This window comes from Mus caroli, unplaced genomic scaffold (genome assembly GCF_978045245.1).
Source record: "Mus caroli unplaced genomic scaffold, Mus_caroli_1 scaffold_8, whole genome shotgun sequence".
In the NCBI taxonomy this organism is placed as follows: domain Eukaryota; kingdom Metazoa; phylum Chordata; class Mammalia; order Rodentia; family Muridae; genus Mus; species Mus caroli.
The window spans coordinates 75,661,820-75,687,188 of record NW_028227263.1 but is presented as its reverse complement, the minus strand read 5'-3'; positions in this window follow the sequence as shown (position 1 = coordinate 75,687,188).

Sequence of the window (25,369 nt, the reverse complement as noted above, 5' to 3'; positions counted from 1 at the left end):
TCTAGATGGTGACTGAACAACCTTGAGGCCATGGCTTAAGACCTCTGAGTTTTCATTTGTCCAAATATATAAAGGGTAGGGAAGACTTCCGCATGCATAAGGCCAAGGTTGCATAACCAAACCGCTAAATTGGTGACAATCACTCGCTGACTGAGTTTAACCTGACTCAGTTGTTCACTCCTTGTATGACTTTGGGTAAAGTTTCTTAATCTCACATATATATGTCCCCTTCTTCTAGTGAGAACATTATGAGTTCTTACCTTGTAGTTTTGTGATGTTTAAACACATTAAAAGTGATCAAACTTTGAGAATAAGTGTGAGAATCATATAACGATTATTTTCCCCTTCATTATTTACAGTTTTCAATCACACACACACTCACAAACTTCCTCTGGCGATCTCTCTCTCTCTCTCTCTCTCTCTCATCCCCCACCCCCAATCCCCATCCTGTGATCTTGAGAGCTCTGGAAAACAACACTAGGGGTTTTTTAAAGATTTTTTTTTTTTGGGCAGGGGTCACAGCTGAAAAAACATTAAGGAAATGAAGGACCCTGTAAGCAGCTCTGGTGAAATACAAAGGCCTCTTCCCTTTCCTTTGTTTTGTGTGGTAGGACAGTGGCATTTTGACAAAATGTCTGAGCCTTCTTCAGCTGTCCAGGGAGGGTTAACTCTCACCTCAGCAGGAGTCTCATGCCATTAAGTCAGGGAGAGTAATGAAATTTCATTTAATTTGTCAGGAAGAAAGTGCTAATGGTAAAAGGCATTTAATAAAAAAGGGAAGAGATTCTTTGAAAGGGAGCCCTTAAGTAATTGCTTCAAGTATCTTAGGCCTGCTCACCAGAATATTTACATTAGTGTCTTACAGCGCTTGTGTGTAATTAAATTAGTGCCACATTTACATTCTCTGCCTTTTTTTCTTTTAAAGAAGTGTGATTTTATTAATAATCCACCCTTTTTAAGAAGAAAGAGAAGATGACTTGATCTAATCAAATCAGATGTTGGTGCTTGGTTGAAATGTTTTGCTGAATCACTGAGTTAAAGTTGTGGGGTGTGTGTGTATGTATATGTGCATATATGCATGTTTGCTTGTGTGTATGTGTGTATGAGTGTGTATTTGCATGTGTATATATTTATGTATATATGTACATATACATATATAGTATGTGTCTATATTATGTGTATATATGTATGCATGTGTGTGTGTTTGTGTGTATATGCATGTATATGTGTTTGTGTGTGTATTTATATGTATGTATGTGTTTACACGTGTGTGTGTGTTTGTGTGTGTGTACAAAGGAAATCTGTTTCTAGAATTGAGAAGAGATGTGACTTCCTCGTTTCTACTTGGAAAAATGCCATTGTTTATGTGCCCCGATCTGCCATGGAGAGCTAGGTCTCTAATTGTCAGCAGTCCTCAGCCAGTACTCCTGCCCAGCCCAGATTCTCCTTTGCAAAGGTCTGCCATGTTCAGACATATAAGTGATGGGCAGTGCCATGGGAGGCAGGTTCATCTTTCATTTTTCTTAGTGCATGGGCAAGCTCATTGTGTCACCAGCACTTGAAAGAAGTGATAACTGATGTGCCAGACATAGGGAGCAAAGAGGGACCAAGACAGGATGCTTTGAGCTTTGACAAGGAGCTCACACTTTAGCAAAGGATCCTGAAGCATTTCATTATAAATAACCAGCTGCTGTTTTCCAAGTTGATATACTTAAGTTTCTCATGAATGAAAGTGAGCAGGGATGTGCACTTATTTTGATGTGGCTTTTCTTCCAAAGTGCGGAACTGTGGCACTGGAAAGAAAACAGGTTTCTGAGCTCTGTTCTTCAAAGGAATAGGTCCTCTGTAGTGTAAAACTCCTTCACCTCGGGCCTTTTGAGCACACTTCCCTCTGCCTAATGCTGTGATGTCCAGTACATTGGCCACTAGGATTATTTTGCTATGAAAAGTACAAAGGAATTAATGATATAATACTAAGTATGTATCAGCAGCATTTGAAGTTCTCAACATCTGTACATGGTAAATCAGCCATGTTTGGAATGACGCAGTTGCAGAACTCTCCTCACTGTGCTGGTTTGTATTAGACGTTCAAGACTACTCTGGCAGTCAGCTATGACTTCTGACTCAGCTATTGACTTTTTAACCTATATGCTATGTCTGCAAGCCTATTTCCCTACTCACAGCCAATGAGTTCACAGAGAGTTAGTTCATCAGCAATGCCTACATCCCTGGCATTCCAACTATCAGAAGGCTGAGGCAGGAGAATCATAAATTCAAGATCAGTATTGACCACAAAGCTAAATCTTATCAAAGGAAGAAAAGAAGTGAGGAGAAGCAAGAAAGGGAGAACAGGAGGGAGAGAAAGAGAGAGCTGGCAGGAAGAGACAAAGAAGGGGAGAACAGTAAAAAGAAGGGGGGAAAAAGGATCAGGTTGATCTTTTTATCATATCCCCGACATGGAGACCACAGTATGATCATTCAAGTTTCCTAGTGAACAACCACCATATGAGGTAGCCCAAGAGATAGGTCAGCCTCATGCTGCACCCACAGGAAGCAAACAATTGCAGCCTCTTTCCATGACTGTTCAGTAAATGCTTTAGAAGTATGGTTTTCCTATCGCTGGATGAAGGACTGCCTGTCACAGTACTATGATGGGTATTGTGTGTTGTCCCAGTACAGCAAATGAAAACACAAAGCATCAAGTTTGTAAACTACTAGCCAAGTTCCCGAGGCTGGTGAGGACCAAGAGACGTGTGCAGAGCCAGGTAGCCCAACACAAGCCCATGTTCTTCTCCCTGCCCTTGGAACTCAGAAAATTTTGTCAAAAGAAAGTAAGAGTGCCTTTGGACATACTTTTAAACATACAACAGTTTCTCTTCCACAATACTGCTATGTTTTAAAATTACCCTGATATTTCCAACAACACGACTATATAATATATCGTTCTTCCTCTGATGAGGACTTTCTATTTGTCTCCATTCAGCTCCCAATTACAGTGGGAAAAAAGAAAGCTACAGTTAGAAACCATAAATTCTGGAGAGGTAAACGTGACAAAAAAACCCCACAAAACTATAATGTAACATGTTATAACTTTGTGTGTCCTTAGGACACACAGAGCACGGAGACTATGAGATCCAAGCCACCAACTTTCATTTTCCTTGGCTGTACTGCCCAAGTCATGTTAACAATCACTATCAATTCATTCCTATTATTGTATGTGTTACTAATATTTTTAGAATGAAAAACCTTTCAACAAACTAAGGTTTTTATAAATTGATCTCTATGCATACATTATACCTCATGACTACCAAATCAAGAAGGCCATTAATAAATCAATAACACTGGGGTTATGTTCAGACACTATTATTACTCTTGTTGTTGGTTCAGGTTGCATGTTCATCTTGGGAAGAAAGGATTAAGCCAGATTTCTTTAATTCAGAATTTGGGTTGAGGGGAATGCTCATGACTGGAACTTAAGCTTGTGTTTTTCTGCATTAATAAATACTGTGGCGAATGCGACAGCAGAGGGATAATTGAAGCCTCCGGGGGATTACTTGCTGTTTTGTTAGAAGACCACAGCATCACATGGGACCCATCCGTTCCTTCAAAGTTCACAGCTCCCTCTAACTCTGAGGACCTCATTCCAGCTAAGTGAGAGCCTACATATTTTGAAAACAGAAAAATGTCCAAGGACATCTCATCTCCATCATCTCAAGGAAGGGAGAACTGAGGCATGGGTCTTGAAATAATGTCCCCAGTCACATACTTGGTGAGTGACAGACAGCAAAGGCTTGAAAGAGCACAACCCAGATCCAGGGGCTTTTAACTACTGCACTGTTTCTCCAATCACAGGACCAGACACTCTTACATGAATGCATGCAGAACTCTATGAGGACTCTGTTAAAGTAGCGGAGTATTTAGAAAATTATTCCCACATTTTAATTTAAGTATACCATCTAATTAGAAGAGAAAACTCTGATTGTCAACAAACTTGAAGGACAAAAGTGGGAAGCATGTCCAAATAGAAAACTTTAAGAAAGTAAATCTAGTAAAGTAAGCTTTTTTTTTTCATTTGATTCAATAATTTGCCTAAGTAGATAAAGAAAAATAGCAAGGAACAATTGCCTAATAAGACATTTCATTCTTCTTTGTATTATGATATAAATTTTCTTCAGTGGGGGATGGTAGAATCATTCAAGGATTTAGAAATTTTCTAATTTTCACTCATCATGAACTTGGAACAAGACCATATGATCCTGGCTGCTGTCTAATGTTGGTCCATATAAAACTAAATTCGAGTTTTCTTCTCATAAACACAAAGAAAAAAAAAGTCAAAGAAAATAATGTAGCTTTAAAAAAAAAGTATCAACGAACGATGTCCTATTAGCAAGACCTTCAATCAAAATCCAGATGTAATTTTTCTTCCAATCATAATGTGTCGCTAATGGCATTTTACAAATAAATGGATTGTACTCTGTTTCTTGAGGGCTATTTATACAGCATGTTCATTCTGTCAGTTGTTCCCATCAGTTACTTAGCAGAATCGACCGGACCAGATCCAGTCTGCTATGATCTGTTTTTCAGAGAAGAAAACCAGAAGCTACCCCAAAAGTACATCAACAATTCAAGATTAAAAAAAAAAAAAAAAAAAAGGTACTCTTGCTTTTAAGGACTCTGAAGCAGCTGAGGAAGATTGCAATGGTGGGTGTGTTGATGCTGAAGATCATTTCAAGGCAGGGGAAGGAAAGAACGACAGAGTCCTTAGCTTTCTAAAGAAGGCTTCTGGAACAACTCCTAGCATGCCGCGGAAGGGCGGAAAACAGCTAAGGCTTTTTTAAATGCAATTAAAATGACTGCTCACATTATTTAGAGTCAAACTCCCTGCAAAAGAAAACACAAAATGACCCAAAAAAAATCATGTTTGCAGCATTTAAAAAAATAGATATTGAAATGGGGAGGGAAGGAATTGAGAAGAAATGATTTGTAAGGATGTGGTTAAAACTGTTTATACGCCGGGTTCTATTTGTTTTACAGCGAGTGGTTCGGGACAGCAGGGAAGGTTATCTTTGACAAGGTTTTAGCTATTATTTTCTTCCACCGAAATGGTATTTCTTGAGAAAAAAAGGTCTTTGGAACAAAATAACAATAAATCCTGATTTAGATACATAAACCTGCCATTGATATCACATAATATCAGTGTTCTTTCTCACTCGATACAGGCGTTTTAAAGATAAATGGTAAAACTGAACTGGAAATCCATCTGGCCGGCTGCCTGCTCTAATGAATAACCCCACTTTGGCTCCTGCAATGTAAGCAGAAAGTTCTCTCCCGGCCTCTTTCGTCTGTCATGAATCTACAAGACAGCCGACATAATATCTGGGCGACAACGGTGCGCTAACAGTGCGGTGACTTCCATTTTCTTTGCTTTCTATTGATTTTCACTTAATAACTGGCGAAATACTAAACGTCCGCCCTGAGTACCTAATAAATCCTGCCTGAGCTTTTTATTGAGGAGAATTTAATAAAAACAACCATTGCGGCTGAGGGATTTTTCTTCTGGACAGAACACAGGGGTAGGGGACAGTGGGGTTGGGGCAAGAGGAAGCTATTTGACTCTTTTTTTTTTTTTTTTTTTTGGTATAGGACTTTGCCCCTTTAGAAAAGATGGCAGCGATGTCAAGGATGCATGTGCCTTTGAATCAGGTTCCCCCGAGAGCAGCTGTAAGGTCTCCAGCCAGAACATCAGGCCACTGTGCATAAAGGGCGCCAAGAGGCTCCAGGAAAGGTTCAGCAAGTTCTTGCTCTGGCTTCTGGTATCCTATGCTAACTGATATCAAGTTTTAGTCAAATCTTTTTCTTTTTCTCCATAACACTGGGGTCAAAATCTCTAAGGATACGCACTTCAATGAGAGTTCAAGTTTGGCACCGGGAGAGGTAGAATAGCTCGCAGATTGCCTATTCATTCCGCAGGGGTCCTCTGATGCCTCACAGAACTGTAAATAAGAAGGGGACACCTGCCCTCCAGAGGACCAGGAAATTCAAGCTCAAATCTAGCTCTATGGAGAAAGTGAAGGAAGCCTAGCCTACATAAGACCCTGTCTCAAAATCAAACAAATATCATAGAAATGAGCGATGGATGTCTATGAGCAGAGGTCTAACAGATCATTCTTTTCAGTGATAGTTTGAGTCTTAGGATTTCAATTTTGGAAGTGTGGATTTTGGACCTCACACATTTTCTTCAGCATAAAATGTTTAGGTCTGTTGTGGGTGCTTCGGGGAACCTCCTGTTTTCTGAAAGCAGTCTGAGCTTTTCAAAGCATTCCTCTGCTGGGGGCCCCCTCCACTCCTTACATTTTAATTGAGCGGGAAGACTAAGGTTAAGTCACTGGGTTTAAGGATACATTTTCCAGCAGTCTCTCGTGCATGTGTTCCATGCTATCCTCAACAGAATGCCTAACGAAGAAGCCACATCTTCCAAAACAGAAAAAAGAGAGGCATGTTATGCCCTTAAAATCACGGGAAGAATTTTTCCAGGGTTTTTGAACCCCCATCATCCCAACAAAGCTATACAGGACCCATGTAACTCAACAGCAGGGCAGCTTTTCCTACAGAATATGGGGATGGAGGCTGGGTGACTCAATATAGCCTTAATGTCAATGACCTGCGTTGAAACTGGAGTCCCCTTTATCTGCTAAATGCTTTGGTTTACTTGATCGATGAAAACGAGACATTGTTGCCAAACTAATGTGTTAGGTTTCGTCTTACTAAGAATCTGTAAGTAAACTAATGGGGTAGGTGTTTTCTCCTCAAAATTCAAGAACTAAATCCACAGACACTCAACCCGGGTTGCTGATTTCCCTCACTAGGGTTCCTCAACCAATGTAGTTTGACTGACCCAATGAGGAAGAGAATTAGCTAAGCCCAAGAACCCCCCACTCCCCATTTTCTGGTATAATCTGAAAATATCTGGTTTCTGGTTTTCTGTGCCTCCGTTTCCTAATCTTTAAAATAGAACTATGTTTTTGGAAGCCTGAAAGGATGTATTATAGTAAATACTTAAAACGCTTCTTGATGGGAAGTCTAGACTTTGAGTACTAACATTTGTGTCCAGGGGAGACCCTCATGTGTCCTGACAGGAGAGAAGCCGCACGTGCCTAAGAACAGGAAGTAGGGGAGAAGTCTCTCTCTATGCCTGCCACTCAATCCTGTCAAGAAAGGAAAACTGTTCTAGTAAATAAAGCCTTTCTTCTCCCAAGTGGCCCTGGATATAGTCCTGCAATAAATGTTCTTTTTTCTTGTGATTTATGAATATAGATAGGATAGTTGGGACTCCTCTAAAGAAGGGTCTGATTCCCACTCTGGTAAAACCACGCACCCTTCACTCGGAGAGCTCTGCCCTCTGTTGGGTTCAGCTTCTCTCTTCTGAGCATTGAGTATTCTGTGTTCAGTTCTTGCTAAACAAGGATTGAGGTCAGGCCTTTAGCACTTCTAGAAATTCTCCTTTTCAAAAGCTCTCTCTCTCTCTCTCTCTCTCTCTCTCTCTCTCTCTCTCTCTCTCTCTCTCTCTCTCCTTTTAGGCTTAGGTTTGCATTAACCCTCATTGACTCTTTCTTGAGCACACGTATTGGTTTCAAGCCAATGCCAGAGAACATTAAACTTGCAGCATCTCCTGTCCCCAAGCTGCGACCTGGGAAAGATGTCTCCAAGTTGACGCTCAGGTATTGGCCAGATCCCTCCTAATCGGTTCACATAAAGGTGTATTGCTATTCAGATAATGTCTTCCCTGCTCCACAGAAGGTTGTTGTACTGAGCTGTGATTGTGACAAATGATTTACTATTAGGGACATTCTGTAATTATTGTTCGGTGGGACCGCAGACCGATACATCATTAACATGATAGACGGGCTTTTATATCAGCAAAAATAACTAAATTAATAAAAATGGCTTCATTCCAAACCCTGTCAGAAAGCCAATACTCAGAACAATCAAATAGCAGTGGTACCTGAGAATGCTGTGGTTTATATCCCAGAAGAATCATGTTTTATGCATAAGTAATAAAATATTTGTATTTATAATCTCTATAATATGGGACTGTGTATGTTATAAAGCAGTAGATTTTTATATAAATCAGAGCTAAACAAAATAGATACAAAATTTAAATATTTTGCTCCCACGGGATTTAAATTTAAATTGTATGCCTTTATGTACTCATGTTAGTTTGAAAATACTAAAATTTGCCAATGACAATTTTTTCTCATACGATCTCTTGAACAGTGAGAAACATTTTTAAAAAGATCTTAAAGATCAACGTATATTTCCCTTCCCTCCCTCCCTCCCTCCCTTCTTCCCTCCCCTTTTTCCTTCCTTCCTTCCTCCCTCCCTTCCTTCTTTCCTTCCCTTCCCTTTCCTTCTTTCCTTCCTTCTTTCCTTCCTTCCTTCCTTCCTTCCTTCCTTCCTTCCTTCCTTCCTTCCTTCCTTCCTTCCTTCCTTCCTTCTTTCCTTCCTTCCTTCCTTCCTTCCTTCTTTCCTCCTTCCTTCCGTCCCCCTTCCTTCCCTCCATTCCTCCCTCCCTTTTCCCTCCTTCCTTCATCACTCCTTCCCTCCTTTTCATCCTTTCTTCTTTCTCCTACTTGCATCCCCCCTTTTATCAATAAATCCCTAATCATTAAGTATTTAGCCTCACAATTTTTACTTGTCTGCCCAGAATACCACAAAAGAAAGATGTATAATTTTTTTATATATTCTGTAAGTAGAAGCTATGGAAACAAACTGTGAACCATAGGCACTCGTGCTAAAACTCTTTAAAGCATACATAAGTACGACTCACAGTTATATTGCTAGATTCTTCCACTTTACACTGACAATAAATTTCAATGTGGAGTAACCATTAAAATAATGGAAAATCAAGGCTTAGACTCAAGAAATCAAGAAAGGGCTAAAACAGAACTTAAGTGGTCTTTGATCATCTCTTCCTTCCTCCTTGTATATATTTCAATATATTTGAGACACTATCATTATCCAAAAGTCTTGCCATGAGATGTTCTTTGCCTTCCAGAACTCTTAGTATTTTGGAGTTGACAAAGGCACATATCCATATGTTAGCCACCATGCCCATCACTAGTGGGGTCATTAGTCGTCTCTCATTAAGCAACACTGGGCACTGCTGCAAACAGAGGAAACACAGAGTGTACAAGTACAACCTCGTCTGATCAATCCCATTTTGCTACACATGAATTCAAGTTGGGTGATGCCGGTGTTCAGGTATACCTAACCACAGCCTGGTTCCTGCAGACTCTTAGGATAAGAATTTACAGAACTGGGCGTGGCAAAGGGTCCAACTCAACTATGCGTATCCAATTACTCAAAAAACAGCCTAACTTCATTTTTGTGTGATCCTATTTTGGATTTAAGCAATAACAAAACTTTTCAGGGCACTTTTAGTTTTAATAACACAGTTGAGATGAATGGAAAGTTTTATCCCCTGCCATTTTACAACATCTGGTCCTATCATTAACATCCAACATCTAAGGGGCACATTTATGACCTACATTGCCAGGTGGTATGTGGTCATAGCACACAGTTTCCGCGCATGCTCAGTGCTGGTGCTGTGTGCTCTGTTGCTGTTCCATATTGTTTGTATTTGTCCTTTGTCACACTTAAACAGGCTTTTTGACTTTTAATTCTTTCTTTAAAGATTAAAATTCATGCTTCAGTAAAATGCACTTTCTTGCTGAAGCTGTTGCTATTGTAACACCCTAGACCTTTAAGAATTGTGTTCTTGTTGCTTCTTAATTCTACAGAAATTTGAGTGACCTAATACTTCACTCTATGATAAAGCCCAGTCATGGCAGAAATTGTTTAGAAAGGTGCTGCTGGCTTTGTGGAATTGGTATAAATGTGCTTTCTAATTGTCTGCTTGTTGGATGTTTTATTTACAATGCTGTTTTAAAAGCAAGACCTCTCCCTAAAGTGATTTCAAAGAATGATGCTGTAACAACTCAGCCCTTCCTCCCTGCAAGCCGGAAATCACTCTCCAGTGCAGCTTGTGACTGGGAAATTGTATGCAGTATAGCTCAAAGAAACAGGGAAAATACAAGAAAATTGGCAAATTTTGAAACTCAAAGGAAGCTAAAGAGCCATCCCATGAAGTGTCCCCCATGGTGACAGAAGGCATGTAGCCAGAGTCAACCTTCCTAGGGTAGACAGCAAGACCCCCACAATTGATTTTATGGCAAAAGCTTGATTGAGATCTATTTTAAACCTCATCTTCTCGGCTTTGGACTTCTCTTCAAGGAAGACAAATGCCCTTGAAAAGGAGTCTTAAAAGTATGATTCACAGACTCAGGAAGAATTACAGGATGCAGACAGCCTAGCGAAGTGCCTTCCCCCAAGGACTTCATATTTCCTTCCTCTTAATCTGAGAGAGCCATTAAAAAGTTAGCCTGTTCCCTGGAGGCTTCTCCTCAGGATTCTCCTCAAAGGAAATGCTCACACTGAAAAGGTAATTTACCTACACATGGTTTAAGAAGCATGATTCTGTTTCAGAGATTGGCAGTGCCTGGGTCTCTTTTTAGGACTCTTCCTAAAGTTAAGTAACAAAGAAAGAATCAAAGGACACGTGTATCACAGACACACATACCACCCCCGTACCCATTATCATGTGTAGTCAACTCCCAAATTTGATAGCTTCATAGATAATATACAATCAAACAATACACATGAATCACACTCTCCCTCTGCAAACTAGGCTCCTGTTATCCAAATTTTGTATTCTGTCCAAAGAATGTTTGTAATTATTTGAGCTTCTAGTGGGAAATCTTTTTTTTTTCCTGAGGGGTCGGGATGTGGGAGGAGACAGAGATTCTTTGCTCTGGACCTTAGGGAGTGCTGTGGTCATTCAGCTTCACAGGATTTTAGGAAAGCAAACTCAAGAGATGATTCCCTTTTATGGCAAAATAACTTGGATGGATTTGCCTTTCTAAAGTCCATTGGAAACAAGACATGTGCTTGCAGAATCCTGCAGCCGTAGCTATGAGAACAGCTTGGGGTCCCATCTTACTGGTTTCCTCTACTCATCCCTACCTCCAATTTCCCTCCTCTATTCTAGAGTAGCGTGGCAGTCTAGAGAAACATGGATGAGGGTGTTAAACTCTCTATGTTCCCGTCTGAAAGCCAATTGTGTTCTGTATAGATGAGAAGTTGACAACCACAGAGCATTTATTAAGAACGTTCAATTCTCCCAGTTCAGGGTCACAGTGGAACTTTAGCAATGGCCCTGAGAACTCTCAGTTTTGTTGCTCCAGTTGAATGGGGACATGCACTCAACCTCGGCAGACCCTTCAAAGGGTTACTAAACAGGTGGTTGTTAGGAGAAAACAGAATGGAATTATAAATATAGAAAAATGTAGAGAGAAAATCATGATGTTAGAGATGGCCCTATGGGATAAAAGCTTAGCCTGTCAATACAACCCAGGAGACTGAGGTGTACCAAGGGTGGCACAGCCACTGGCTCATGGTTTTAGAGGTCTGAAGGATGTGCTTCCTAAACACTGGTAGATCAAAGGTTTCGATCAGCCAACCATCTTGTTGCTTCAAAGAACTCAATGCTTTATGTCTGTAAGCCTGAATCCTGGCACTCTAACCCAACAGAAAGAAGGTCATTCAAGGGAGCTCTGCGCATTCTCTCCCGTGCAGCATATCTTTAATGTGCATAGAAGTTGTAGCATGTGAATAAAAATCAAACAGTGCAAACGAGGATGATTTCAACTACATCACATTTAAATAATGCGTTTATAGAGCAAAATTAGGACAAATGACCGAAAGCGTCCCTTTGGTCACCTAACATGCCACTCTCTGCAGTAAAGCTCCTCAGATATGCTGAGGATTCATCTCGTTAGTGCTTGTTCTGTGAAACAGGAAAAACAGTGAAGAAAAATTCCCCTCTCATCTTATTTGCTTTGCACAAAGCTCAATCCCCAGGCTTGCATCCGAGACTCACATTTTTTTTTCTTGTGTGCTTCCTTCTGTATGTTTTGGCTGAGTGGGTGGAATTCTCCCTGATAAGCGGACCACCAATCCAGTGTGCACTGTGTGGGGTTGGCCCAGTCGAGTGGGCCCCACTGGGCCCCCCAGGGAAGAAAGCCAGGAATTCACAAGGGTTGATTATTGCCAGGGTTTTTATTTTTTTCTCTCCCTCTCTCCTGTTTCTAAGCTATGCTCTTCCTTGTAAATCAATGCCTAGACTTGGGAGGCTCAGCATCCACCCTGATGGAACCCAGTCCCTGTAAGGGCGCAGCAGTGGAGATACTTTACCCAGGGATTTCACTAAGCCCCTTTAGAGAGTGACCTTGGGAGGCATATGGGAAGGGTCAGCCTGTGTATTCTTACTGGAGGCTTGCAATGGTTTAAATGAACTTCCATGGGTGACACATGTGAACAGGGAGCCTAAAACTATTTTTACTCATTAAAGTCAATACTTCACATCTAGCTTTTCATCTTAGGTCAACAACACATCTGTCCCCTGAGAATTCTGTCTTTAAAAAGTACAGAAAAATAAAACCATCAGAATTTTTCCTATTGTGACTTTTCTAAATTTAAAAATATACTGCTTACTGTGTCTACATGTGTGGGGCAGGATAGACATGTGTGTCCAAACACAGGTGTAGAGGTCAAAGGACACGTTTGCTGAGGTGACTTGCTCTCTGTTCTCTCGGCCTTTATGTAGATCCAGGGAATCAGACCCGGATCCCAGACTTGGATGGTTAATGCCTTTCTTAATGCCTTTCTTCATTGGTCCAGCTATATTTCAATCTAATTTTATAAATATGTATTCAGAGACCACATTCAAGTCACTGGGTGGGTTCTGTGTTGATGAAATTAAGGTGAAGAACCAATACTGATATTTTCTCTCACTGCTCTAATAATTGGTAAACAAATATATTTTTATCATTATGTGCTTATTGACATTTTCTTAATAGGTTTGCTTATTACTGTGATCACTCTTGTGTGCACATGTGTATATAGTTGCTTTTATGTATGTGCACATACTTACTGATGCCGTTCTCTAGCCTGCAAGAGCATATAGCCCTAGGTGTTCTCATGCCTCCACCTCTCCACCTCTGGTGTTGTAGATATACTTCAACACTCCAGCTTCCTTCATGGGCTCTGGGATCAGAACCCAGGAATTTATGCTTATACTGCAAGCACTTGAGAAAATGAGCCACTTCCCAAGCCCATGTTACTGTGAGCAACTTTTCCACCACCCCTTTGTCTTTATTTTGAGAAGAGACATTTGTCATATGACTGAAGGGCAAGAATTCATTACTTCATTTTTTTGATCTAGGGCTTTCCTTACAACTTGCTCTGACCAATAGGAAGTAGTAGAAATAATATGACTTAAAAGGTTTTATAAGTGCTGTGGCTATTTTTTTTTAAATGCCTGGGCAGCATTTTCTCAAATGAGAAATAGAGTGTGCATGGGTGAATTTCCCCAACCTAGGCAGCATGGCCAAGCTTAGCAATGGCCAACTAAATCCCAGATGACCTACAGAGGACTATAAAAACACAGTTCACTAAAGCTAATAAGGTCTAGAACAGTTGATTGTACGATGGAAGTTAACTGAAGTAATGATCACATTCATCCATTTATTTATTCATTCATCCATTCTCAAACATTGGACATTCATCTACTAAGCCCAAGTGCATGGCAGAAGCCTGAAGGACACAGGTCAATGGAGCAGTAAATAAATGCAAAATAAATAAATAAATGGGCATGCAAAGTGTTGAAACCAAGGTGTTACCTGAGTATAATGGTGAATCCTCAGTGGGGGTGTCACACATGTGGAAAGGGGGTTCAAATTAAATCGTAAACAGGGAATTAGGAAGGCAGTAGAGTCGAAGGAAAGATACACACAATAGCATTTCAGGAAGAGAAAGTACACAGCAGTTGTAAACACTGTGAAAGAACTTTGGAGTGCCTGGCTTAGAAAATGAAAGTCACATGCAGAAATCATGCCTTGAACTTTCTGGAAATCCGCATGGCACTTCCCATAGACAGTAAGGTCAAGTGTAGTTGAAAATGTCACAGCAGTTTTCTTGGTCCTCATCTAGAGAGAATAGTAGATAGGGTGTTTGAGTAGAATCCCAGCTCTCCATCTAACCTCAGAGCTAGCTAGCTGCTTAGGACTGTGAGAAGGAGGCAGGATGCCTTTTGATTATTTGTGCTGTTTTTCTCCGCACTTCCTGCTTTGATCTTAGAGCACAGGGACCAAAACATTCTTAGAGAAACTACTTACTTCCTGGATATTTTTGGCATTCCTTGCATCAAGAAGTTAGTGGAAGTATTAGCCCCCCCCTTTTTTTTTCAAGAGATTTTCCTTTCAATCTTGGATGGGGGATGCAGACACTTCCTATCTAAACACCCAAGGCTTTCACATTGTGCATATTTTCACCTTTATACACAAAGACTTGTAGAGAAAAATGATCAGGAGGCACTTAAAGGGCCCACAGCCATGTTCTGTTAACTGCCAGGGTTTAAGACTGCCAATTACATAAAGCTATCATTAATCAGCGATATCTGAGATGTGTATGTGTCCTGATAAGAAGGCTGTTCTGAGGTAGTAGCTGGCTTGCTGTTTTCTCCACTACAGAACTGGAAGGGTCTCCTCTGGGGACAAAGAAATGACTCATAAAACGGCCTACTTTTTTTGAGATAAAAATAGAATTGAGCTTTTGATCTCTGGCTCAGGTGGTTAAAACTGGTCTCCCTCAATTCTTGAATTTGTATGGGCTCAAACGGTCTAGAACTTAACACACACTGTGGCCAAAAGTTAAGAAGAGAAAGAAACAAAATAATTCTGATGTTTTATTTTTAAAAATAATAAAAACAACCTGGAAAGTAAAAATGGCTCCCAGGGTGCTAAACAGAAAGGACATTTGTCGCTTTTTTCCTACGGTATTGTGGTCTGGTTCCTGGTGGGAAAGGCAGTAGTAGTCTTAGCATGTAGGCGCATGAAGGGACCAGGAGGGAAGTCGGAAGAAGACACTACATCTTTAAACTGAATTGAATGTTCTGTGACTTTAAATAAAAGCTCTTCTGTTGTTGGGCAAATAAATTTAAACCACTTAACATGGCAGAGAAGGTCAGGCAAGCTTATTATAGCGATCATAGCGTTACAGCTATTGCCATTGACCGCTGCTCTCTGGAATCACCAATAATCAGAGACCGCAAGCTGTGTTTGCTGAGAAAGGTCATCATTCATTTTTTTCAAAGCATTAATATCTTTTGTTTGTTTGGCTCAACATGAAACAGGAATCGATAGAGGTAATTCACAGAGCAATTAGCCCCTCATCTGTCAAACGGCATCTGGGTGTATTTAACAAAAAGACCTTTGGAAAGGTTTAAAAAGAAGGAAAGTGCTTGTATGATCAACAATTTATATTTTCTACATGACATGTTGTGTATGTATCTGTGAAAAGGGGGGCCTTGGGAGTAAGAAAATATACATAAAGTGTGCTATAAATCTACACTTCAATGTTATGATGTGGCTGTGTAGGGATAGACCCAAGCCAGCTCAGATTACATTCTCAGACGGTTCCCATGAAGACAGTAAGGAGTAATAGAAGTCTTTGTATCATGGACTAACACAGCTGGGATGCTCGGACTTCTCAGGAAGGAAGCCCTCTAAGACAAACTGAAGGTGGACAGTGTAACAAATTGAAGAAGGTCAAGCCTGAAGAACAAAGGGTCCCATTTGGGGTCACGGGCCATGATTTCTGTGCAGGGCTGGGGTTCCTCTGAGATGGTTCACAGTGATGCGTTACATCCTTCCCAGGCTTAGGGAGACTCCTCTGCAGTACCGACTGTTCCTTGTCATCGTTCTTAAAGGAAAGATGAAAAATGAAATTTAACTGCCAGTTCTTTGTGTTGGAAAGAATGAATCCTGATAATTGTCTATGTTTCTCTACAAAGTTTCAAATGTGTGAGCCACAGAATAGAGGTGATGCATTTCAGAGACACAGACTTCTGAACATTTTAACACACAGTCTTGTCCGCACATTCACAGAAACGCTATTACTCTCAGCAGGACCAGATGTATTCTGTTTTTTCTTTTCAATTCCTGTTCCTTCTCCCCCACCCCCCACCCCACTTGACTTTTCTTCCACAGCCCTCCTTTCTTTTTCGCTTTGGTCTTCATCCAGACTAAAAGATCATGGCCAAGAAAGAAATAGAAGATGCAAAATGAAAGTAGTAAAAGCTGTACTTATTTTATACTTTGATGAAGCACCCTTCAGGGCTTGAGTCTAGTTTTAGTTTTAGTATCTGAGCACTCTGACATCCCATCTATCCTTTAGGCTGTGTCTGCCTACTTAGCAATGCTTTTGTGCAGAAGTCACAGAATAAAGGTAAGTAGAAATGCAGGAGACTATGATAAACTTCGAACTACTACAATAGAGAGAGAGAAAAAAACGAAGACCACAGCAAAATATACAAACATGAAGCCATGGCAAGGTGTGCCTTTAATCCCAGCACTTGGGACAGGGCAAGCAGGATGAGCTCTGTGAGTCTGGGGATAGTTTATTATACATAGTGAATTCCAGGCCAACCATGGCTACATCCTGAGACCTTGTCTCAGAAAAAAAAATTAAGTAAATAAAATAAAGGGCAAAGAAAGTAAATAATCCTTCAGCATAATAATGACCTTGAGTGGAAAGATCCCGGAGGTTACCTTCACCTCATTCATGACCTTGATTTGCTACATTCCTATAACAAACACACAAATTTTCATTGGAAACCCTACAGTATTGTTCATACCTACTGTGGCCACACAGTATTTTACACAGATCCCAGATAACCAGAGTTCATATACGGAAATCAGCACTTACAGTGCAGCCTGGCTGTAAAGACAGAAAATAGTGCAGGCTACAGCTAGGTTTCTGAAATACTGATAGCCTCCGATGTAAGAATTTCATGTCAAATATGTGGGTTCATCCCACACTATTGAATGTGCTTTTTAATCCTGGGGTGGGGGTTCGTCCTCCTTGCAACTTTCTTTTCTGTTTATGTCAACTGTATTAGGCATTTTTCCATTCCTTTACAGAACAGCTCACTTTAATTAGAAAGGATCTCCATAATCCACAGATACAGGCTAATAAATATTCTCCAGACTTCCTATTACTAAAGCACACAGTGCAGTTAGCCTGGGCTCTAGCTTGCCTCCATGAAAATACCTGAACAGCAGTTAAAGTCACCCCACTTCCCACATGGGGTGCACAAGCTCCCATCATTATTTTTTGCTAGACTTTCTAAGGGGTGTGGATCTGGCTTCCATGGGCTTTGAATGATCTTCTTGATTTGTAAATCAAGCATAAGTTAGAAGGATGGACTGCCACCTCCTCCGGGCTCTGCTTCATGTCACAGGGGTACAGTTCATCAGACAAACACCTCATAAGCATCAGTTCTGGCAGGCTTCCAGGGAAAACCATGTCATGCCATTGAATAACATTTAGGACCCAATCTCTCATTCCCCCTCCTCTATAACTAAATAAATTGGGGAAAGGTCTTGGCCTGTCTCAAGATAACAAGAAGTTTAAAGGACTTACTAATGTTTCATGCTGCAGACACAGAACATTTGGGGAGGGAACCAAAGCAAGATGGTGGTTTTCCTGCAGTTCAAAGGCAGCTCTGATAATGAATGAATACTGACAATCTTTTTGTCCCCTGATGTGCGTAAATCACCCTGCTGACAATCTGAGGGACACTGGAGCTGAGAGATGAAAGAGAAAGGACGCACATGTTTCTAATGCTCTTCTACACAGTTTCTCATCATCCATCGTGAGAAGCAACAAGCGTTTGCTGCAGATGCCTGGGATCACTTCCTGTGCAAATGCTCTGTTCTGCTGTTATGGTGTGAGAGCTACTGCTGAGATCCATGGGATAAGTAACCATTGGGTGCTCACCAATCAAACTTTATTGCAAACACTGCAATTTGAATTTTTAATAATCTTTTGTATTTTAAAAACCTGCCACAAAATATCCTGAATTTTTCTCTATTCCTTTAGAAATGTGAAATACGCTTTTCAACTCACCACTGATAAGAGATCTTCAAGCATTGGAGCTGGCACTTGAGTCCCCAGAAATTCAAGTTCTGGTTCAAGAATGGTGCCTCCAGCATGGCTCTGCTGGCTACTTCTCAACTACGGAGTTGTGGGTTTGGTGTGGGTGGTGTAATGGTGGGAATGGTAGGGATGGTGGGAGTGGTGGGGGTGGTGGGGGTGATGGGGTTGCTGGGGATAGTGAGGGTGGTGAGGGATGGTGTGGTAGGGTGGTGGGGGATGGTAGGGGTGGTAGGGTAGTAGAATTATGGAGGGTGTGGTGATGGGGTGGTGAGGTGGTGGTGTGTGTGGTGGGGTAATGGGGGTGGTAAGGTATTAGGGTAGTAGGGTGGAGGGGTTATAGTGGTGGTGGGGTAATGGGGTTATAGGGGTGATGGCATCGTGTTGTGGTTTGGTGGTGGGGTTATGGGAGCATTTCCAGAACTCAGCTATCATCTCCTATGCACCGAATATTCTTCATAGTTGAACCTTTACATTTTCTCTTCCTTTCTTTCTGTATGCAGAATATTTCAGAAGGGCACATTGCACTTTGTAAACTCCTTGGATTTAAAGGAGAATCTTAATTGTGTGAGTCATCCATTTGGGAGAGGGCAGAGAACCAGATCAAATTAGACTGTCAAGCCACGATGCTTGCTCAGGTAGAACTCATAATAATTTAAAATGCTATTGAAATGTTTAATTAAATTATTATTTATTCAGGTAATGAGTGCAAATAATTTAAAAATTATTTTGTGAACTATTTCGTAAGAAAGGAACATGTTCCCTTTCTTTTTTTTTTTAAGCTATCATATACATTTTATTTTTTTTAACTTGATTTTATAAAATTATTTTTTTTTGATTTTTAATATTTTTATTACATATTTTCCTCAATTACATTTCCAATGCTATCCCAAAAGTCCCCCATAGCGCCCCCCACTTCCCTACCCACCCATTCCCATTCTTTTGGCCCTGGCATTCCCCTATATTGGGGCATATAAAGTTTGCAAGTCCAATGGGCCTCTCTTTCCATTGATGGCCGACTAGGCCATCTTTCGATACATATGCAGCTAGAGACAAGAGCTCCAGGGTTCTGGTTAGTACATCATGTTGTTCCAACAATAGGGTTGCAGATCCCTTTAGCTCCTTGGGTACTTTCTCTAGCTTCTCCATTGGGAGCCCTGTGATACATCCAATAGCTGACTGTGAACATCCACTCCTGTGTTTGCTAGGCCCCGGCATCGTCTCACAAGAGACAGCTATATTTGGGTCCTTTCAGCAAAATCTTGCTAGTGTATGCAATGGTGTCAGCGTTTAGAAGCTGATTATGGGATGGATCCCTGGATATGGCAGTCTCTAAATGGTCCATCCTTTCATCACAGCTACGAACTTTGTCTCTGTAACTCCTTCCCTGGGTGTTTTGTTCCCAATTCTAAGAAGGTGCACAGTGTCCACACTTTGGTCTTCATTCTTCTTGAGTTTCATGCGTTTAGCAAATTGTATCTTATATCTGGGGTATCCTAAGTTTTGGGCTAATATCCACTTATCAGTGAATACATATTGTGTGAGTTCTTTTGTGATTGTGTTATTTCACTCAAGATGATGCCCTCCAGGTCCATTCATTTGGCTAGGAATTTCATAAATTCATTCTTTTTAATAGCTGAGTAGTACTCCATTGTGTAAATGTACCATAATTTCTGTATCCATTCCTCTGTTGAGGGACATCTGGGTTCTTTCCAGCTTCTGGCTATTATAAATAGGGCTGCTATGAACATAGTGGAGCATGTGTCCTTTTTACCGGTTGGGACATCTTCTGGATATATGCCCAGGAGAGGTATTGCTGGGTCCTCCGGTAGTACTATGTCCAATTTTCTGAGGAACCGCCAGACTGATTTCCAGAGTGGTTGTACAAGCTTGCAATCCCACCAACAATGGAGGAGTGTTCCTCTTTCTCCACATCCTCGCCAGCATCTGCTGTCACCTGAATTTTTGATCTTAGCCATTCTGACTGGTGTGAGGTGGAATCTCAGGGTTGTTTTGATTTGCATTTCCCTGATGATTAAGGATGTTGAACATTTTTTCAGGTGTTTCTCTGCCATTCGGTATTCCTCCAGTGAGAATTCTTTGTTCAGTTCTGAGCCCCATTTTTTAATGGGGTTATTTGACTTTCTGGAGTCCACCTTCTTGAGTTCTTTATATATATTGGATATTAGTCCCTTATCTGATTTAGGATAGGTGAAGATCCTTTCCCAATCTGTTGGTGGTTTTTTTGTCTTATTGATGGTGTCTTTAGCCTTGCAGAAGCTTTGTAGTTTCATGAGGTCCCACTTGTCAATTCTCGATCTTACAGCACAAGCCATTACTGTTCTATTCAGGAATTTTTCCCCTGTGCCCATATCTTCAAGGCTTTCCCCCACTTTCTCCTCTATAAGTTTCAGTGTCTCTGGTTTTATGTGAAGTTCCTTGATCCACTTAGACTTGACCTTAGTACAAGGAGATAGGAATGGATCAATTCGCATTCTTCTACATGTTAACAACCAGTTGTGCCAGCACCATTTGTTGAAAATGCTGTCTTTCTTCCACTGGATGTTTTTAGCTCCCTTGTCGAAGATCAAGTGACCATAGGTGTGTGGGTTCATTTCTGGGTCTTCAATTTTATTCCATTGGTCTATTTGTCTGTCACTATACCAGTACCATGCAGTTTTTATCACAATTGCTCTGTAGTAGAGCTTTAGGTCCGGCATGGTGATTCCACCAGAGGTCCTTTTATCCTTGAGAAGAGTTTTTGCTATCCTTGGTTTTTTGTTATTCCAGATGAATTTGCAGATTGCACTTTCTAATTCGTTGAAGAATTCATTTGGAATTTTGATGGGGATTGCATTGAATCTGTAGATTGCTTTTGGCAAGATAGCCATTTTTACAATGTTGATCCTGCCAATCCATGAGCATGGGAGATCTTTCCATCTTCTGAGATCTTCTATAATTTCTTTCTTCAGAGACTTGAAGTTTTTATTATACAGATCTTTCACTTCCTTAGTTAGAGTCACGCCAAGATATTTTATATTATTTGTGACTATTGAGAAGGGTGTTGTTTCCCTAATTTCTTTCTCAGCCTGTTTATTCTTTGTGTAGAGAAAGGCCATTGATTTGTTTGAGTTAATTTTATATCCAGCTACTTCACCGAAGCTGTTTATCAGGCTTAGGAGTTCTCTGGTGGAATTTTTAGGGTCACTTATATATACTATCATATCATCTGCAAAAAGTGATATTTTGACTTCATCTTTTCCAATTTGTATCCCTTTGATCTCCTTTTGTTGTCGAATTGCTCTGGCTAGGACTTCCAGTACAATGTTGAATAGGTATGGAGAAAGTGGACAGCCTTGTCTAGTCCCTGATTTTAGAGGGATTGCTTCAAGCTTCTCACCATTTACTTTGATGTTGACTACTGGTTTGCTGTAGATTGCTTTTATCATGTTTAGGTATGGGCCTTGAATTCCTGATCTTTCCAAGACTTTTATCATGAATGGGTGTTGGATCTTGTCAAATGCTTTTCCCGCATCTAACGAGATGACCATGTGGTTTTTGTCTTTGAGTTTGTTTATATACTGGATTACGTTGATGGATTTCCGTATATTGAACCATCCCTGCATCCCTGGGATGAAACCTACTTGGTCAGGATGGATGATTGTTTTGATGTGTTCTTGGATTCGGTTAGCAAGAACTTTATTGAGGATTTTTGAATCAATATTCATAAGGGATATTGGTCTGAAGTTTTCTATCTTTGTTGGGTCTTTTTGTGGTTTAGGTATCAGAGTAATTGTGGCTTCATAGAATGAGTTGGGTAGAGTACCTTCTGTTTCTATTTTGTGGAATAGTTTGTGAAGAACTGGGATTAGATCTTCTTTGAAGGTCTGATAGAACTCTGCACTAAACCCATCTGGTCCTGGGCTTTTTTTAGTTGGGAGACTATTAATGACTGCTTCTATTTCTTTGGGGGATATAGGGCTGTTTAGATCATTAACCTGATCTTGATTCAACTTTGGTACCTGGTATCTGTCTAGGAACTTCTCCATTTCATCCAGGTTCTCCAGTTTTGTTGAGTATAGCCTTTGGTAGAAGGATCTGATGGTGTTTTGGATGTCTTCAGGATCTGTTGTTATGTCTCCTTTTTCATTTCTGATTTTGTTAATTAGGATGCTTTCCCTGTACCCTCTAGTGAGTCTGGCTAAGGGTTTATCTATCTTGTTGATTTTCTCAAAGAACCAGCTCCTTGATTGGTTGATTCTTTGAATAGTTTTTCTTGTTTCCACTTGGTTGATTTCACCCCTGAGTTTGATTATTTCCTGTCGTCTACTCCTCTTGGGTGAATTTGCTTCCTTTTGTTCTAGTGCTTTTAGGTGTGTTGTCAAGCTGCTAATGTGTGCTCTCTCTAGTTTCCTTTTGGAGGCACTCAGAGCTATGAGTTTTCCTCTTAGAAATGCTTTCATTGCGTCCCATAAGTTTGGGTATGTTGTGGCTTCATTTTCATTGAACTCTAAAAAGTCCTTAATTTCTTTCTTTATTCCTTCCTTGACCAAGGTATCATTGAGAAGAGTGTTGTTCAGTTTCCACGTGAAGGTTGGCTTTCTATTATTTATTTTGTTATTGAAGATCAGCCTTAGTCCATGGTGATCTGATAGGATGCATGGGACAATTTCAATATTTTTGTATCTGTTGAGGCCTATTTTGTGACCAATTATGTGGTCAATTTTGGAGAAGGTACCATGAGGTGCTGAGAAGAAGGTATATCCTTTTGTTTTAGGATAGAATGTTCTGTAGATATCTGCCAGATCCATTTGATTCATAATTTCTCTTAGTTTCACTGTGTCCCTGTTTAGTTTCTGTTTCCATGATCTGTCCATTGGTGAAAGTGGTGTGTTGAAGTCTCCCACTATTATTGTATGAGGTGCAATGTGTGCTTTGAGATTTACTAAAGTTTCTTTAATGAATGTGGCTGCCTTTGTATTTGGAGCATAGATATTCAGGATTAATAGTTCCTCTTGGAGGATTTTACCTTTGATGAGTATGAAGTGTCCCTCCCTGTCTTTTTTAATGACTTTGGGTTGGAAGTCAATCTTATCAGATATTAGAATGGCTACTCCAGCTTGTTTCTACATGCCATTTGCTTGGAAAATTGTTTTCCAGCCTTTCATTCTGAGGTAGTGTCTATCCTTTTCTCTGAGATGAGTTTCCTGTAAGCAGCAAAATGTTGGGTCTTGTTTGTGTAGCCAGTTTGTTAGTCTATGTCTTTTTATCGGGGAGTTGAGTCCATTGATATTAAGAGATATTAAGGAAAAGTAATTGTTGTTTCCTGTTATTTTTGTTGTTAAAGTTGGCATTTTGTTCTTGTGGCTGTCTTCTTTTAGGTTTGTTGAGGGATTACCTTCTTGTTGTTTCTAGGGCGTGGTTCCTGTCCTTGTATTGGTTTTTTTCTGTTATTATCCTTTGAAGGGCTGGATTTGTGGAGAGATAATGTGTGAATTTGGTTTTGTCGTGGAATACTTTGGTTTCTCCATCTATGTTAATTGAGAGTTTGGCTGGGCATAGTAGCCTGGGCTGGAGTTTGTGTTCTTTTAGTGTCTGTATAACATCCGTCCAGGATCTTCTGGCTTTCATAGTCTCTGGTGAGAAATCTGGTGTAATTCTGATAGGCTTGCCTTTATATGTTACTTGGCCTTTTTCTCTTACTGCTTTTAGTATTCTATCTTTATTTAGAGCATTTGTTGTTCTGATTATTATGTGTCGGGAGGTGTTTCTTTTCTGGTCCAGTCTATTTGGAGTTCTGTAGGCTTCTTGTATGTTCATGGGCATCTCTTTCTTTAGATTTGGGAAGTTTTCTTCTATAATTTTGTTGAAGATGTTTGCTGGTCCTTTGAGTTGAAAATCTTCATTCTCATCCACTCCTATTATCCGTAGGTTTGGTCTTCTAATTGTGTCCTGTATTTCTTGGATGTTTTGAGTTAGGATCTTTTTGCGTTTTACATTTTCCTTGATTGTTGTGCCAATGTTCTCTATGGAATCTTCTGCACCTGAGATTCTCTCTTCCATCTCTTGTATTCTGTTGCTGATGCTCGTATCTATGGTTCCAGATTTCTTTCCTAGGGTTTCTATCTCCAGTGTTGCCTCATTTTGGGTTTTCTTTATTGTGTCTACTTCCCTTTTTAGGTCTAGTATGGTTTTGTTCATTTCCATCATCTGTTTGGATGTGTTTTCCTGTTTTTCTGTAAGGACTTCTCCCTGTTTGATTATGTTATCCTGTTTTTCTTTAAGGATTTGTAACTCTTTAGCAGTGTTCTCCTGCAATTCTTTAAGGGATTTTTGTGCTTCCTCTTTAATGTCTTCTACCTGTTTAGCAGTGTTCTCCTGTATTTCTTTAAGTGTGTTATTAAAGTCCTACTTGAAGTCCTCTACCATCATCAGGAGATATGCTTTTAGATCCGTGTCTAGCTTTTCCGGTGTGTTGGGGTGCCCTGGACTGGGCAAAGTGGGGGTGCTGGGTTCTGATGATGGTGAGTGGTCTTGGTTTCTATTAGTAAGATTATTACGTTTACCTTTCGCCATCTGGTAATCTCTGGGGTTAGTTGTTATCGTTGTCACTGTTTAAAGATTGGAGCAGAAGCTGTGTTCCACTCACCAGCAGTCTCAAAATCCTGTGGTGGGGGTCGTGGGTAGCTGGCGGGTGTCAGGCAACCCTGCGCTCCAGCAACCCTGGCGCTGATCCGGCCGGAAGTGGCCTGTGGCCCTACTCAGGCCGGTTTCTGCTTCCCTAACTAATGCAGTCTCAGGTCCCGCGCAATTGGATTGGAGCAGAAGCTTTGCTCCACTCACCAGAAGTCTTAAGATCCTGTGGCAGGTGTTGTGGGTAGCTGGCGAGTGTCAGCCGACCCTGCGCCCCAGCTGCCCCGGTGCTTTTCTGACCGGAAGAGCCATGTTCCCTTTCTAAAGCAAGTTTAAATAGAGTTCAAAGCCCATCACATGTATGTATGCTCTTAGCTATCTGAAAGATGTAAATTGAAGTGCTAATGATATTTTGGGTGATGGTAAGATTTGAGTATTGTCCTGTCTATACATTTCAAATATTTTCCTATCTGTACTTCTTTTATAATCAAGAGAAACCAATTAATGTTTCAGGAGTAACCTTTGCTTGCAAACGTGTTACTATAGAAAGACTTCTGCTTCTCCTATGCCCTAGAAGGGATCATAGAATTATCAGGATGATTTTCTGACCCTGCGAAGACTT